This window comes from Octopus sinensis, linkage group LG1 (genome assembly GCF_006345805.1).
Source record: "Octopus sinensis linkage group LG1, ASM634580v1, whole genome shotgun sequence".
Taxonomy (NCBI): Eukaryota; Metazoa; Mollusca; class Cephalopoda; order Octopoda; family Octopodidae; genus Octopus; species Octopus sinensis.
Genome location: NC_042997.1, coordinates 192,064,225 through 192,082,627, shown reverse-complemented (window position 1 = coordinate 192,082,627; position 18,403 = coordinate 192,064,225). Strand labels below are relative to the sequence as shown.

Sequence of the window (18,403 nt, the reverse complement as noted above, 5' to 3'; positions counted from 1 at the left end):
TTTATTGGTTTTTAATTTCAGTTTTATTACACGAATCCGAAATGTAATTTAGAAATAAATCCCTATCTTAAATAAACAACTTGGCAGAATTGAATTAAGAACAGCTATAATTATGTAAGACATATTGCTTCTATTGACTGCGATTTACTGATCCGTAATTAATTAGGTTTTGTTTTTTCAACCTTCCTAGGCGTACAGAAAAAAGTTAGCATTTAAAAAAAGAAGAAGCCTTTTATTATTATCATTGATTCTGAATTGAGGGTTGTAAATTGTTTAAACAACATTCAGTTGCATTGACTTTTAAAGGTGTATATATATTTTTTTTAACTGATGTTTATGTAACTTTTCTGTACCACTGCCTCTCTTCAACACTTTGCATTACATTCTTGTCGTCTAACACCATTTATTTGTTCAGAAATAAAATCTATACCTAAATGATTATCGAAGTCTTTAAGACAACAGCTTTAGCAGTACATCTGGTAAATTTTCATGTTAATCTGAAAATTTACCGTATATTTATTCTGTTCTGAAGCAATCTAAACCAAAGCACGGTTTTCTTAACCATTTGTATTTGTTTCGTCTTAACTGTGAAGATGCTGCTATTAAATGCCGATCATTATTTTAATGTTTTAATTACTAACCGTCAAATTACAGTTAATTAATTCTGTATTACCTTTGTGATTCGTTTAACTCATTCATCATTACCTTCTGTAAACAAGAAAATATCTTCAAATATTTAAAAAAACTCTTGCTCAAATATTTTGTTCTTTTGAAGACCTTAATTTTTAAAAATCTATAATATAAAGTTTCTTATTTTTCTTCCTCACATTAAATATACTAATTCTACATAATTATCATTGGTTTTCAAAGTACTGTACTATCTTCCGAATGTTACAAGCTATATATATATTATTAATACGACGGGTACTCGCATAAAACTTCGTCCTTCCATTATGTTTTTTTCACAGCCAAGCCTCATAGTTAGGTATTCTTGCACTCAGTTGAATTGTGTACACGAACGTAATGTGTGTGTGTGCTTTATTTGTTGTTGATCAACTTGTTGAAACTGGTGGTGAGCCTCTACATTGCGTACAGTAAAATTTATTGATAATAAGTTAACTTGGACTTCATGCTTCGACTTAAAAAAAGCTGTATGTGTGCGTGTGTATATTCTCTTATTTGTTTCAGTCATTTGACTGCGGCCTTGCTGGGGCACCGCCTTTAGTCGAACAAATCGACCCCAGGACTTATTCTATGTATGTCTAGTACTTATTCTATCGGTATCTTTTACCGAACCGCTAAATTACGGGGGACGTAAACACACCAACATCGGTTGTCAAGCGATGGTGGTGGGGACAAACACACACAAATACAGGTAAACCACGTGCGGGTGCTCTTATCCAAATTTACCCAAATACACACACACATGTATGTAGGTATATATATATATATATATTATATACATACACACGATGGGCTTCTTTCAGTTTCCGTCTACCAAATCCACGCACAAGGCTTTGGTCGGCCTGAGGCTATAGTAGAAGACACTTGCCCAACGTGGCACACCTTCCATTAAGGAAGTTTTCCGTTCCCAGTATATTATGACGACTCTTTTCTGTATTAATGCATTTTCCCTCTGTCTACACAATACGTCTATATTAAGTCAGGAAAAGAGAACATAGAAGGGTTGTTTATATATATTATTGAGCAGTGTGTGACTAATCGGACGGAAATAATCTGAAGTTGTATGACAACCCCTAATAAACCGCTAAACTGTCTATGTATATATAAATCTGAGACGTTTTAACTGAACCCTAAATTCGTTACATCATCCATTTCAGTGAACTCTCTCTTTTCTGTTACGTAGCTACGTTGGTTTATTAAATGTTCTAATTTTGAAAGAAACGAGATGCCAGAAAACCCAAAAGAAAAAAAGAAGCTTCGTCACATTCAAACTATTAAGCTAAATTTTTTAAATGGTAATTTATGTGGTTCATGTATTGTAGAGTTATAACAAATCGATATATTGTGGCTATTATACATGGTTAAAAATAAACATAGACTGTCAATAATGCCAGAGAGAAATAGTTGCTAAATATGGTTAAATTCGCCGTGAAGACCACAATAGGTCATCTAAGACCATTAGCAAAAACAATTTTGAAAATACTGTAAGATTAAGAGAAGCTAATATTGTAAAATTATGGCAATATGGTAATTGGTGTTTTTTTTTTTTTTTACAGGTCACAATTTTCTGCTTCTAATTATTAATTTTCAAATTAATTAGAAAGCAGGGATTTGTGACGATAATAATGAATGCATGTGGATATGTGCGTGTATGTGTAAATGCACATGTGTATATGTATAATTAATGTGTGTATGTATGTATGTGTATATATGTATGTATGCATATATACATGCACACAGTCTCCATATGTATATGTACTTGTATGTATATATATATGTATATATATATATATATATATATATATATATATGTATATATATGTGTATATATATGTATATATATATGTATATATATGTATAAATATGTATATATATATGTATATATATGTGTATATATATGTATATATATGTATATATATGCATGTATACATGCACACAGTCTCTATATGTATTTGTATATATATGTATATATATGCATGTATACATGCACACAGTCTCCATTTATATATATGTACTTATATGTATGGTATTATATATATATATATATATATATATATATATATATATATATATATATATATACACATATACATACACAAACACACACCACATGATATATGCATATGTGTACATTTAATGCACACATGAGTATGTTTTATTTCTGTGCTGCATGACAACACATCGAGCCAACCTTGAATTATTCCAGTTTTCCTATAAGCTGGCTAGCTCGTCACTCAACTCATTTCCATTTCTGCAGAAATTAATGCATTGAGCAATCTCCCATGAATTTTTCCGCCGGCGCTACATAACCGACTCTGAGAGAAGAATCGATCCCACTTGACTGGTTTTTCAATTATTGATGCCGGAGAGCTGGAAGTCAGGTATTTGAACTCAGAGCGCAGAGAGCCAGAACAAATGCCGCAAGGCATTCTTGACACGACGGTCTCGTACTCAGCTAATGTGCATATTTCACGTGCACCTGTGGCACGTGTGTGATGTGCATCCGTCTATAAATAAATTGCTGTACAGCTAAATGAATGGTACTGGATAATGTTGGCGATCAACACTTTTTTGTGTACTTGCAACAAGACAACTGCAACGTGTTTCTTTGTTGGCTGTCGTATTCTAGATATGAATACTGACTTTTGGTAGAATTTACTCTGATTGAAACCGCAGCACACTAGTCATCATCATCATCATCATCATCATTTAGCATCCGCTTTCCATGCTAGCATGGGTTGGACGGTTCAACTGGGGTCTGGGAAGCCAGAAGGCTGCATCAGGTCCAGTCTGATCTGGCAGTGTTTCTACGGCTGGATGCCCTTCCTAATGCCAACCACTCCGTGAGTGTAGTGGGTGCTTTTTACGTGCCACTCGCACAGGTGCCAGACGGGGCTGGCAAACGGCCACAGACGGATGGTTCTTTTTACGTGCCACCGGCACGGGGGCCAGGCGAGGCTGGCAAACGGCCACGGACGGATGGTGCTTTTTACGTGCCACCTGCACGGGAGCCTGGCGAGGCTGGCTAACGGCCACGGACGGATGGTGCTTTTTACGTGCCATATCTGAAAATTGCACAGCTATTGGATTTTCTGAGTTGCTCCAAGTGTTGCCTGGTGACCACACCCAAATTATTATTCATCGTAATCGTCTATATTATGCATTTCAACAAATATATAAATAGCACTTAAAAGGAACCCATGCTGGCACTGCAATGACACACCCATGTCAGTGCTGCATAGATGCACCCATGTCAGTGCTGCATAGATGCACCCATGTTAGTGCTGCATAAACATGCCCATCTCATCATCATCATCATCATCGTTTAACGTCCGCTTTCCATGCTAGCATGGGTTGGACAGTTCAACTGGGGTCTGGCAAGCCTGAAGGCTGCACCAGGCCAGTCAGATCTGGCAGTGTTTCTACAGCTGGATGCCCTTCCTAACGCCAACCACTCCGAGAGTGTAGTGGGTGATTTTATGTGCCACCGACACAGGTGCCAGACGAGGCTGGCAGACGGCCATGCTCGGATGGTGTTTTCCTATGTGCCACCGACACAGGTGCCAGACGAGGCTGGCGAACGGCCACGCTCGGATGGTGTTTGTTACGTGCCCTCAGCACGGAGGCCAGTCGATGCGGTACTGGCTACGGTCACGTTCGGATGGTTTTCTTATGTGCCACCGGCACTGGTACCACAAGGATACAAATTCCATTGATGTTCATCTATTTTGATTTGGTTTGATTTGATTTATATACCACTCAGTGGTATATAAAAAGCACCTTGCACACTGTTAAGTGGTTGGCGTTAGGAAGGGCCAACCAGCATAGGGACCATGCCTCAACAGACAATTGGAGTCTCAACAGCTCCCTTGCTAGCCAGCTCCATGTCAAACCATCCAAACCATGTCAAAATGGAAAGCAGACTAAGCGATGATGATCAAGGGCAGATCCAAAAGGGTGCCTGAGGGGCACATGCCCCCCTCAAGAAAAGATGTACCCCTTTCTAAATAATGTTATTACACCCTTTTCTCCTGGAATTGTATTTCCTTCTGGCTTTGTGTCCTCCCTTCAAAAAATTTCTGGGACTGTGTCTGATGATGATATCTATATTTGTTGAAATATTTTCCAGCTTTGCGTTGTTTCATTTTTGGCAAATTATTTCTTCATTGTAATATTAATTTTACTAATTTTCTTGTTGACATAGCACAAATCTAGGCTAAAACTGCTATACTTGGTCGGTTTTTATTCAAATGACATCAGATCCACCAAAGTCGTCAACGTCAAATGCAGGAACAACAAATAAATGTTCTTTTCCTGCAGTTCATAAAGCTATTATTAAGACCACGGCCTAACTGTAACATATCTGGTGCTTGTGCTTCTAATTTTTTTTCATCATTTCAACTGTGATCATCATCACCATAACATCCACTTTTTCATGTTTGCATGGGTCAAACGGAATTTGTTGAAAAGGATTTTCTATGGCCAGATGCCCTTCCAGTCACTAATCCTCACCAGTTCACAAGATGTTTCCCATGGCCAGACATGTTTTCATAGCAGACTGGAAATAGACACTGCTTGTATGACGAGCACTTGTTTACAGCTTTTGTACAATGTCAAGATGAAAGAGACCTAAACATATACACACACACACACAACGGGCTTACTTTTAGTTCAATCCAACAGATCCACTTAAATGCTTTGAGTTATCCACAGCTATAGTAGAAAACATTTTCTCGCAGTTGTAATTAGGAAATGCACAACTCCAAATGCATTTTTCAAAATATACAAAGTTAAAAATCATAAATAAAAATCATATCTATAATTGTGGAATGATCCTGAAACTGAACTAATAAGCCATCTATTTAGACCTGAAGAACTTGACAAAGATCTTTCTAATTACTGTTAAATTGGTCAGTTATTTCAAGAAATACCTCCACAGGAAAACTGGTCAATCATGATGAATGGGAAACTTTTGTCTTTATCGCTATATATATAAACAGCAAAATGTCTGTGTGTGTCCTTTATACAAATCCACAATTTTTCAGTTCTCGCACTTTCTATGGTCATTCAAAACTGTCCAAGGGTGGTCGTGCACATCTTTACATTTCTCCAGTCACCCCACAAAGCCATTAAAAAAATCAATAGAAGTGACTTTTTTGTGAATTTTCTATCCAAAACCCAATCAAAATACCTGAAACTTGATACGCCAATTGAATGCCAGCTAGCTGTATGTGATTGGTTGAAGATTTGGACAGTATTCGCGTGTATGTGCGCACGCATGCACTAGCACTATGACCCGGCGTTGCCAGGTCATAGTGCTAGTGTGAAATAAAGTATTATCTTTTCCTTATTTTAATCATTGGATTGTGACCATGCTGGGGCACTACATTGAAGGGTTTAATTGACCAAAATTTTTTTGAAGTTTGGTACTTATTCTATCAATCTCTTTTGCTGAGCCACTAAGTTACAGGAACAAACAAACCAGCACTGGTTGTCAAGTGATGGAGAGAACAAATGTGCATGCATATATGTGTATATATATCATCATTTAGCATCCGCTTTCCCTGCTAGCATGGGTTGGACGGTTCAACTGGGGTCTGGGAAGCCAGAAGGCTGCACCAGGCCCAGTCTGATCTGGCAATGTTTCTACGGCTGGATGCCCTTCTTAACGCCAACCACTCCGTGAGTGTAGTGGATGCTTTTTATGTGCCAGACGGGACTGGCAAACGGCCACGGTCAGATGGTGCTTTTTACGTGGCACGGGGGCCAGGCGAGGCTGGCAACGGCCACAATCGGATGGTGCTTTTTACGTGCCACCGGCACGGGAGCCAGGTGAGGCTATGATATGATATAATGAGCTTTCATACATTTTCCACTTACCATGTTCACTCACAAGGCATTGGTCAGCCTGGAGTCATTTAGTACAAGACACTTGCTGCCCAAAGTGTCGTGCAGTGGAATTGAGCCCATGATCTCATGATTACAAAGTGAACTTTGTAACCACAGGGCTATGTATGCAGCATATTTGGATATTGTTGTCTAACTGACGGATGGAGGACATTTAAATAATTAAAAAATAGTTTTTAATTAGTTAAAAGATTGTCTTAATCTGTTCTGAAGAAATATGCCATCTTTTAAAAACTTTTTTTTCTACTACCCCCCCCCCCCCCACCAAAGAAGTCAATTATCTTGGTTATGTTATTTGTGCAACTTGCTAATGATTATTCAGGATGCTATTAAAACATTGGTCACTATTCCGGAATATGCAAATGAAATTCTAACATTAGTTTCAGAAAGTTGATAATATTGCATGTTTATTAAGAACATGGTAAATTCCACTGCACCATTTGATAAACGCCTGCATCATTCATAAAGCGAATGAGGTCAAACTGCATTAAAGTGTCTTAGCAGTAAACAGTCAGTGTCAGAGCAGTTCTTTTGCATGAGAACGGTGTTGCATGTCAGTTAACTCACACATGTAAAACACTGGTTTCAAATTATGGCCGTCAACCCCAGCAGCATTTGAACTCAAAATCTAAAGCTTGAAGAAATGCTGCATTTTTCCTGGCGCAGTAACAATTCTACCAGCTCGCTAGCTTACAAACACTGAACACGTATGAAGAAGGGTTATTATATGGTCTGTCTTTGTAATCATCATTTGATGTTTGTTTTCCTTGCTGGCATGAGTTAGATGGTTTGACTGGAGCTGGTAAGCCAGAGAGCTGCATCAGGCTCCAGTTGTCTGTTTGGTAGGGTTTCTACAGCTGGATGCCCTTCTTAATCCATTAGTGCCCAATTTTTTTTTACTTAATCTATTACCAAAAGCCTTTTTTTTTATATAATTTTATCTGATACTAAATATATAAAAAAAATTTTATTACAATATTTGAAAGACACTTCAGTCTTGATGACTAACTAATGATCGTCGTCATCGTTTAACGTCTGCTTTCCATGCTGACATGGGTTGGATGATTTGACTGAAGACTGGCGAACCAGATAGCTGCACCAGGCTCCAATCTGATATCTCAGAAAAATACAGGTGTTGCAGAAATATCATTAATTAACCTCCTGGTCCTTGAAAAAAAGGACCATTGGTGCTAATGTGTTAATGCCAACCATTTTACAGAGTGCAATGGGTACCTTTTACATGTCACCAGCACAAATTCCTTTTACACATCACTGTCACGAGTGCCTTTTATGTGTCACCAACATGGTTCCCGTTTACACATCATCAGCACTGGTACCTTTTAAGTGTCGTCACCAGCACCTTTTATGGATCACCTGCACAGGTGCCTTTTACACGTCACCAGCACAGGTACCATTTATGTCACCGGCACAAGCGCCTTTTACCTGTCATTGACACAGGCACCTTTTATGTGCCACTGGCAATGACCATGGTTCACTTAGCTTGATGCATCTTCTCCAGCACAGCAAATCACAAGAAGACTTTGTCACTTGTCATCAAATTTCTCTATAGAGAATATTATGTATTAATTACTAATCACAAGATGCTAATATCCATATTTCTCCCTGGATAAAAATGTATCAGCTGCTGGGTCCCTGTGATTGAAATTGTTGGACATTATCATTGGAGTTGTACAAATATATATATATAATATATATATATATAGGTACATGCATCCGAACGTTGCTAGCTGGCTTCCGTGCCGCTGGCACGTTAAAAGCTCCAACCGATCGTGACCGATGCCGGACCCCCCCTGGCACCTCTGCAGGTGGCACGTAAAAAGCACCCACTACACTCGCGGAGTGGTTGGCGTTAGGAAGGGCATCCAGCCGTAGAAACTCTGCCAGATCAGACTGGAGCCTGGAGCAGCCCCTGGTTTCCCAGACCCCGGTCGAACCGTCCGACCCATGCTAGCGCGGAAAACGGATGTTAAACGATGATGATGATGATGATGATGATGCAAAGCTGTGTGGTTAAGATGTCTGCTTCCCAACCTGTTGATTTTAATTTCCATCCCACTTCATAGCACCTTGGACAAGTGTCTTCTACAATAGCTATGGGCCAACACCAAAGCCTGGTTTGAGGATTGGATAGACGGAAGCTGAAAGATCCATCATAAATATGCATATATGGCTCTGTGTGTCTTGACATTGAGTGATAGTTGTAAACAAGTGTTTCCATTATAAGCAGTGTTATTTGTTTCCAATCTTCCATGGGAACATGACCAGTCAGGAGGAAATATTACCTTGCTTGGAAACAGGTGAGCATTGGCAGTAGGAAAGACATATGACCATAGAAAGTCTGCCTGACTGAATACCATCTGACCCATGCCAGCATTAGAAAATTGGACATTAAAAGGATTATGATGTCACATAACTTTGAAATGAAACACAAATACTGAAGTATTATCAAGAGCGCCATTGAAACCCAATTATGATTTCAATGAAAGTTATAAAAAAATCTCTCTGGATTCAAAATGCACAAAAAATATTGATCAAATTCTGTGATGAATACGGTTCCTGCTAATGAAATTGAATGTGCCCTGAAGTCTGATATATTGTTTTAATTCAAACAATGCACCAATAATGGTTGGCCAGGAAAACTAAATATTTACTTTCAGAACAGCTAAGAAAATATTGGATTAAAATGTGACACAATTAATTAATTGAATGAATTTATTAATTTTGCAGATCAATTTCCATCCTGATTATTGCAAAAATATTACAAAATGAAATTTTTAATCAACTGTTTGGAGATCATGCATGATCTGAATGAAATAATTAAGTGCTAGAGACTTAAAACTGGTTGAATATGGAATCCATTTAGAAGAGATATGGTTAAATCATGTCAGTCAGTTAATCTTTTTGTTATCGTATTTCTGTTGAAATACACTTCTTTGCTTCTATTAATAAATAAATTAATGAAGAATTTAGTAAAATAATTGACACTATTAAGCTGATGTTGAAGGCAATGAGCTGGTAGAATAATCAGCACGCTCAGCAAAAGATTTAGTGGTATTTTATCAGTCTTTACGTTCTGAGTTCAAATTCCTCCAAGGTCGACTTTGCCTTTCATTATTTTGAGGTCAATAAAATAACTATCACTCAAGCACTGGGGTCAATGTAATCGATCTTCTCCCACCACCAATATTGCTGGCCCTGTGCCAAAATTTTAAACTATTATTAAGCTGGTGCTTGGAATACTTCCTTCATCTTCCTGCCTTTAGCCCTCCAACGCGGAGTATAGGCCACTTATAGTTGAATTCCATGTCGCATAATTTTTCGCTTCCGTACTTTTTTGCAGATCAATTTCCATCCATGAATGTTCCTCTTTCTCTAGTTCCTTTTGTGTTGATCTACGCCGCGAGTTCTTAGGCCTACCTCTCTTTCTATATCCATCCGGTTTCCACTGTAAAGCACTTTTCGCTACATTTGGTGTGTCTTTTCTAATTGTGCTACCAATCCACTTCCACTTTTTAAATATTTGCTCCATAATCGAAACTTGATTTGTTCTTTGCCATAGCTCCATATTGCTTATGTGTTCAGGCCATCTAATTTTAAGTACACTACGCAAGCATCTGTTGATGAATGATTGTATTTGCTTATTTGACTTAACTTGGAATACGCATGAACATAAAATTTTGATTGGAGTTTCAACTTAGATCACTTCAAAACAGGAAGCTTGTATTATAAAACCAGGGACAGTATCAGGTGGGTTAGTATCAGTCTAGTACTTATTCTATCGGTCTCTTTTGCTGAACCGCTAAGTTACAGGGACGTAAACACACCAGCATCGGTTGTCAAGTGATGTGTGTGTGGGGGGTGGGGGGTGGCAAACACAGACACACACACATACATACATATATATATATATATATATATATATATATATATATATACATACATACATATATACAATGGGCTTCTTTCAGTTTTTGCCTATCAAATTCACTCACAAAGCTTTGGTCTGCCCAAGGTGCCATGCAGTGGTGCTGAACCCGGAACCATGTGGTTGGTAAACAAGCTACTTACCACACAGCCACTCCTACACCTAAGTATTAAAATGTTTTATTTTTAATGATGCTGGCTCAACTCTAGCATCATTAGACACATGGCTTAGTGGTTAGGGTATTCAACTCATGGTCATAAGATCACGAGTTCAGTTCTCAGCAACAAGTTGTGTCCATGAGCAAGACACTTAATTTCATGTTGTCTCAGTCCACTCAGCTGACAAAAATGAGCTGTACCTGTATTTCAAAGGGGCCAGCATTGTCACACTTTGTGTCATGCTAAATCTTCCTCAGAACTACATTAAGGGTACACATGTCTATGGGGTGCTCAGCCACTTGCACGTTAATTTTACGAGCAGGCTGTTTCATTGATTGGATCAAGTGGAACCCTCGTTGTCATAACTGACATAGTCAATTTGCTTGACTAAAGGCGGTGCTCCAGCATGGCCACAGTCACATGACTGAAGTAAAAGAGAGAGTACCAGCTTAATCCTTTAGCAATCAGATTATTCTGTCAAACGTGTTTGTTTACCCTGTTGCTTACCAGTTTTGGTTATTTTACGTCCTTGTAGCTTAGCAGTTTGGCAAAAGAGACTGATAGAATAAGAATCAGGCTTTAAAGTACAGGTTGTTAATTGATTTGACTAAAACCCTTCAAGACAATGCCCCAGCATGGCCATAGTCCAATAACTGAAAGGAGTAAAAGATAAATGATATACTCTCTTTCTCTCTCTCGAAACACGTGAAACGTATATCTGTAACAAATAATAGACATTGTGTTCAAAAGGATAAATTTATGCAGAATTACGATAATTACCATTTATCAAAGTATCCACCAACTGTGGTTTTGTTTTTGTTCTTTTTTTTTTTGTTTTTTTTTTTTTCCATTTCCAAGGCAATGCCAAGTATTCCTGTTGACGTATGAAATTCTTCATATTATATATTATCTTTACGTTGTTTACCGACCATTTTAATTTATTAGTAGATTGAAATTGGAAGCAGTCATTAATGCACTTGACAATTCAATTACTGTGTTTTATTTTTGTAATTATTTCTCCATTATTGGAACAAATTACTGAAAGGAAATATTGTTATATTTCTTGACAACTTTTGCGTTGGCTTAACACATATACAATCCTACTTGTCTGTATGTAATACGCAGTTGCATGTATTATAGGCCATTAATTTTGGGAGGGAAATTTGAAGGGGAAAAATATTTTTAATTCAAGCAAATATTTTGTTCCTTTTTTCAAAAATTTGAATTGTCTTGTCATATTGGGATTATTAAGTAAGATACATTGATGGAAGAAAATTTGGTGTTTCAGAATTTTGGATAAGGATGAAAAAAAAAAATCATTTATACAGAAAAAAAAAAAAGATTATGATTTTACAAAAGTAAGAAAAAATATAGATAGGTTGGCTGTGTGGTAAGTAGCTTGCTTACCAACCACATGGTTCCGGATTCAGTCCCACTGCATGGTACCTTGGGCAAGTGTCTTCTAATATAGCCTCAGGCCGACTAAAGCCTTGTGAGTAGATTTGGTAGACAGAAACTATATGTATGTGTATGTATATGTTTGTGTGTCTGTGTTTGTGCCCCCAACATCGCTTGACAACTGATGCTAGTGTGTTTACGTCCCCCAACATCGCTTGACAACTGATGCTAGTGTGTTTACGTCCCCGTCACTTAGCGGTTCGGCAAGAGAGACTGATGGAATAAGTACTAGGCTTACAAAAAATAAGTCCTGGGGTCAATTTGCTTGACTAAAGGCGGTGCTCCAGCATGGCCACAGTCAAATGACTGAAACAAATAAAAAAAAGAATATCTCTAGCGAAAACAGCAAGTGTTGATAGCAGAGGAGAAAGAGATGAACAGCTGTAATGATGAGAAGAATTGCATAGAAATAGATGCCAGGTAATGTCATCTCATTACCTAAGTGTGATGGAAGAGAGGATGATAGTGATGACAACAGAGGAGTGTGATCGTCGAGAGAGAAAGGCAGCAGTAAATAGAGACTTCAACTTAAGCATGATGGCTGGAAGGGAGGCAGACATACCAGGCTTTCATTGTCACTGCTATTAATATTTTTTAGCATCCATTTTTCCAGACTTGCATAGACCGTTATTATTCTCCCGCACATCATTTACCTGTCATTGCCCTCTGTCATCATCTTCATGTAGTTCAGCCTCTTAAGATTGGTCTTCACCATTTAGAGCGCCTGGCATCTTAACCCTTTGGTATACTGTCCTCTTTGACAAATGTGTTACTTATCTATTTATTCTTTTACATGTTTCAGTCATTTGACTGTGGCCATGCTGGAGCATGGCCTTAAAGGGTTTTAGTAGAAGAAATCGACCCCAGGACTTAATCTTTGTAAGCCTAGTACTTATATTATTTTTCTCTTTTGCTGAACCACTAAGTTGCAGGGACATAAACACACCAACATCAGTTGTCAGGTGATGGTGGGGTGACAGACACCAAGACACGTGTATGTATATATATATATTTGGCGGCGCAATGGCCCAATGGTTAGAGCAGCGGACTCGCGGCTGTAGAATCACGGTTTCAACTCCCAGACCGGGTGTTGTGAGTGTTTATTGAGCGAAAACACCTAAAGCTCCACGAGGCTCTGGCAGGGGTTGGTGGCGATCCTTGCTATACTCTTTTGCCACAACTTTCTCTCACTCTTTCTTCTGTTGACCTGCTCGCTTAGCCAGTGAGGTGGTGTCATTTGAAGGCTAAAACAATACGCTTCTCATTGTGACCAGCGATGTGTAGCAACATCTGATAGCCTGGTTGGTCACGGTGATCACGGTGATATAGATATATATATATATATACACATATAAATTTGACATGCCGATTCTTTCTTGTCTTGGGATTCACAGTCAAATGGCTGGGTTGAATTGTGCGAAAAATTACACAGATGTGTAGAATGATCCGATGGTGTTGCTGGCTTTGTATTTTTTCATAGTACCTATGGTTATCAAGATAATCTACTATAATAATGCTCATGTTTATGAATGAGAAAGGAAGGGATGATGTCATACTTGATAATAGGATGATGCAAATAGTACGCTTAAAAAAATAAATCAAACAGCGTTTCAACTCTGTGTGTGTGTATGTAAAGGATGGGGATATGTGTTTGTGTGTGCACGCAATGGAAGTGGGATTTTTTGTGAAGTCTTTCTTTGTAGTTTTTCAGTTTCAGATGGGTTTTTTTCTTTTGTTTTTAAATTTTGTGTAATATTTCGCATTGAGGTTGAGGTAATGAATATTTTGCACTTATTTTTTTTTTGTTTTTTGACCTTTGAAATTTTAAAAGATTGTTTTACCTATTTTTTATTTATAATTTGTTTTATTTTTTAAGTTTTTTTTTTGTATCTTTGTTTTGCATCTTCGTTCACTCACTATTTGGGTTTATTTTTTGATTTGGTTGAACCTTGGTTGATTTTTTTTGTTGTTGGTCAGTTATTTTTAGCGTTTTGACAGAAAAAAGTCATTCTAAAATTGTTTTATAATGTAAGCGTGCCCAAATTAGTCGAATACTTACACTGAGCAGCCACATCATCCAACTGATCGGGTGAAACCAGGCTTAGCTGCTAGTGTATGTATATATATATATATATATATACTACCGGCTTTTTCCAGTTTCTGTCTACCAAATCCACTCCCAAGACTTTGGTTGGCCTGAGGCTATAGAAGACACTTGACCAAGGTGCCACATAGTGGGACTGAATGAACTTGGAACCATGTGGTTGGGAAGCAACCTTCTTACCACACTGTCACTATCTTGTAGCTTCAAGACTTCAATGACATGATTGTATATTTTTAGAATGACATTGTAGGGAAGGTGTGAGAAGTTGCATCTGATCAGTATTAGCATAAAACGCAGAATATTTGGGCTGGTTATGGCCTGTTTAAATACCAAAGAGTTAACCCTTTTGTTGCCATGTTTCTGCTGAAATACACAGCCTTGTTTTAATGAATTTTGAAAATAATGAAAAATTTAGTGAAATAACTTAGTCATAATTTTATATATATATATGGATCAAAACAGTTTGATTAAACCTTTCGTTACCAACTCGGTTTAAACTGGCTTTGGCTTTGAGTACAAATGTCTTGTTTCCACAAGTTTTGAATTAAAATTTTCCAAACCTTAGTCTCAATTTATGTTCCTAACACTAGCTTAATAATAACTAAGTTATTTTACTAAATTATTTGTTATATTTAAGTAAATGAAAGAAACACAGAGCATCTCAAAATAAATACAGTAACGAAAGGGTTAAAATTCTTTGGTAAGTTTCAAGTGAAATCGTAGATGTGGCAGATACTGGCATCATGCAAATGGGACCCATGCTGGTGACATTGCACTATCAGAGTGGTTGGCATTAGGAGGAGCATCAAGTTGTAGAAACCATGCCAAATCAGACTGGGGTCTGATGCATCCACTTAGCTTGCCAGCTCTTGTCAAACTGTCCAACCCATTCCAACATGGGCAATGGACATTAAATACTCTTTTCTCTCTTTTTACTCTTTTACTTGGTTCAGTCACTTGACTGCAGCCATGCTGGAGCATCGCCTGTTGTCGAGCAAATCGACCCCAGGACTTATTCTTTGGAAGCCTAGTACTTATTCTATTGGTCGCTTTTGCCGAACCACTAAGTTACTTGGTTATCAAGCAATGTTGGGGGACAAACACAGACATATACACACACATACATATATACATATATATATATATATATATATATATATATATATATATATATATATATATATATACTACCGGCTTTTTCCAGTTTCTGTCTACCAAATCCACTCCCAAGACTTTGGTTGGCCTGAGGCTATAGAAGAAGACACTTGACCAAGGTGCCACATAGTGGGACTGAATGAACTTGGAACCATGTGGTTGGGAAGCAACCTTCTTACCACACTGTCACTATCTTGTAGCTTCAAGACTTCAATGACATGATTGTATATTTTTAGAATGACATTGTAGGGAAGGTGTGAGAAGTTGCATCTGATCAGTATTAGCATAAAACGCAGAATATTTGGGCTGGTTATGGCCTGTTTAAATACCAAAGAGTTAACCCTTTTGTTGCCATGTTTCTGCTGAAATACACAGCCTTGTTTTAATGAATTTTGAAAATAATGAAAAATTTAGTGAAATAACTTAGTCATAATTTTATATATATATATGGATCAAAACAGTTTGATTAAACCTTTCGTTACCAACTCGGTTTAAACTGGCTTTGGCTTTGAGTACAAATGTCTTGTTTCCACAAGTTTTGAATTAAAATTTTCCAAACCTTAGTCTCAATTTATGTTCCTAACACTAGCTTAATAATAACTAAGTTATTTTACTAAATTATTTGTTATATTTAAAGTAAATGAAAGAAACACAGAGCATCTCAAAATAAATACAGTAACGAAAGGGTTAAAATTCTTTGGTAAGTTTCAAGTGAAATCGTAGATGTGGCAGATACTGGCATCATGCAAATGGGACCCATGCTGGTGACATTGCACTATCAGAGTGGTTGGCATTAGGAGGAGCATCAAGTTGTAGAAACCATGCCAAATCAGACTGGGGTCTGATGCATCCACTTAGCTTGCCAGCTCTTGTCAAACTGTCCAACCCATTCCAACATGGGCAATGGACATTAAATACTCTTTTCTCTCTTTTTACTCTTTTACTTGGTTCAGTCACTTGACTGCAGCCATGCTGGAGCATCGCCTGTTGTCGAGCAAATCGACCCCAGGACTTATTCTTTGGAAGCCTAGTACTTATTCTATTGGTCGCTTTTGCCGAACCACTAAGTTACTTGGTTATCAAGCAATGTTGGGGGACAAACACAGACATATACACACACATACATATATACATATATATATATATATATATATATATATATATATATATAGGGAGATGTACTCGCATAGCAAGTAATTTGATCTGAGATCGTGTGCTGAAACGAAAACAATTGCAGCGTGGAAGGTGTTTATAAGCCATTTAAGAAACACACAAAAGCTGTTCGATTCACTTCAACATTTAAGACAAATTAAACTTAAATGTTGAAGTGAATCGAACGGCTTTTGTGTGTTTCTTAAATGGCTTATAAACACCTTCCACGCTGCAATTGTATATATATATATATATATACATACATATATACGATGGGCATCTCTCAGTTTTCGTCTACCAAATCCACTCACAAGGCTTTGGTCATCCCGAGGCTATAGTAGAAGACACTTGCCCAGAGTTCCACACAGTGGGAATGAACCCGGAGCCATGTGGTTGGTAAGCAAGCTACTTACCACACAGCCAGTCCTGCACCTATGTTAATGTTGATGATGATAATTTATCTGATAAAATTTTGATGGTAAGTTTAAGCTTAGAACATGAGCAGTCTTGAGTGGGTTAGTATTGAAAGGCTTAAACTAGTTACGTCCTTGATTTGCAGAACATACCATACCGGCATAGATTTCTCTTGTACACTACATCTGATTCTTCTTAGCATTCACTTTTCCTCTCATCTTATTTGTGTTCTGTTTATGCATGACTACGTTATAGTACATCCAGCAGAATGTGCTCACCTCATTTCTTTTCGCCATTCGCAGACCCACTGCACTTAAAGACCATGTCTTACTACCACATAACACTCTGCCAATTATGACGACGAGTGCTCTGATTGAGTCGATCGACAGAACAGCCTGCTCATGGAATTAACATGCAAGTAGCTGAACACTCCACTGACATGCATACCCGTAACATAGTTTTCAGGGGGATTCAGCATGACACAGAATATGACAAGGCTGGCCCTTTGAAATACAGATACTACTCATTTTTGGCATCTGAGTGGACTGGAGCAATGTGAAATAAAGTGTCTTGCTGAAGGACACAGTGTGCTACTGGGAAGCAAACTCACAGCTTTACAATCATGAGCCAGATAACCTAATTACTAAACCACATGGCCTTCATATTGCAATCATATAGCATTGCACTTCATACACAAACATTATATAATCTGCCCTTCACTCTGATAAAGAAGGCTTTTGTTGCCAGCAGGAGTTATAGCTTCCTGAACTTTTTCTTTCCTGTTCTTTGTTTGACATCTATGCCTTCAGAACACTCACCTTTTCATCTAATTAGGTCACCTAGGCAACAAAATCTATCAACAGCTTCTAAAGATTTTCCTCAGCATTTGAAGAATTTATTTCGTGTGTATATCTACTATTAACTTCTAACTTCCCTTCTATTTGCCTGTCAGCAATGTGACTACATTTCCTGTATATCCTTAGCTTAAAGAGTAAAGACAGAAAATGACACAAATGTTCTCAGTGAGGGTACTCACTGATATCATACCAAACAAATGAAAGAAACTGGGGTACTTCTTCTCAATCCCCCACCACCACCACCACCATATAACTTTTGTACCAGTAATTTTTCTTTTAAATTTTTTCAGATTCATATGTTTTTGATATTGGAGATTATGATTTAGCAAAAAAAATTTTTTTTATTCCATTGGAAATGAACATTCATCATCATCATTTAACGTCTGCTTTCCATGCTAGCATGGGTTGGACAATTTGACTAAGGACTGGCAAACCGGATGGCTGCACCAGGCTCCAATCTTGATCTGGCAGAGTTTTTACAGTTGGATGCCCTTCCTAACACCAACCACTCCGAGAGTGTAGTGGGTGCTTTTACACACGTTATTGTGCCAAATTTTTAAAAATTTCA

The 18,403-nt window shown here is 37.7% G+C and overlaps 1 protein-coding gene across 1 annotated transcript in view; it reads left to right on the top strand.

Annotated features, from left to right (window-relative positions):
* Positions 1-18,403, top strand: part of LOC115215774 (testis-expressed protein 10) — a 65,693-nt gene that overhangs the window by 1,706 nt on the left and 45,584 nt on the right. The window lies entirely within an intron of this gene.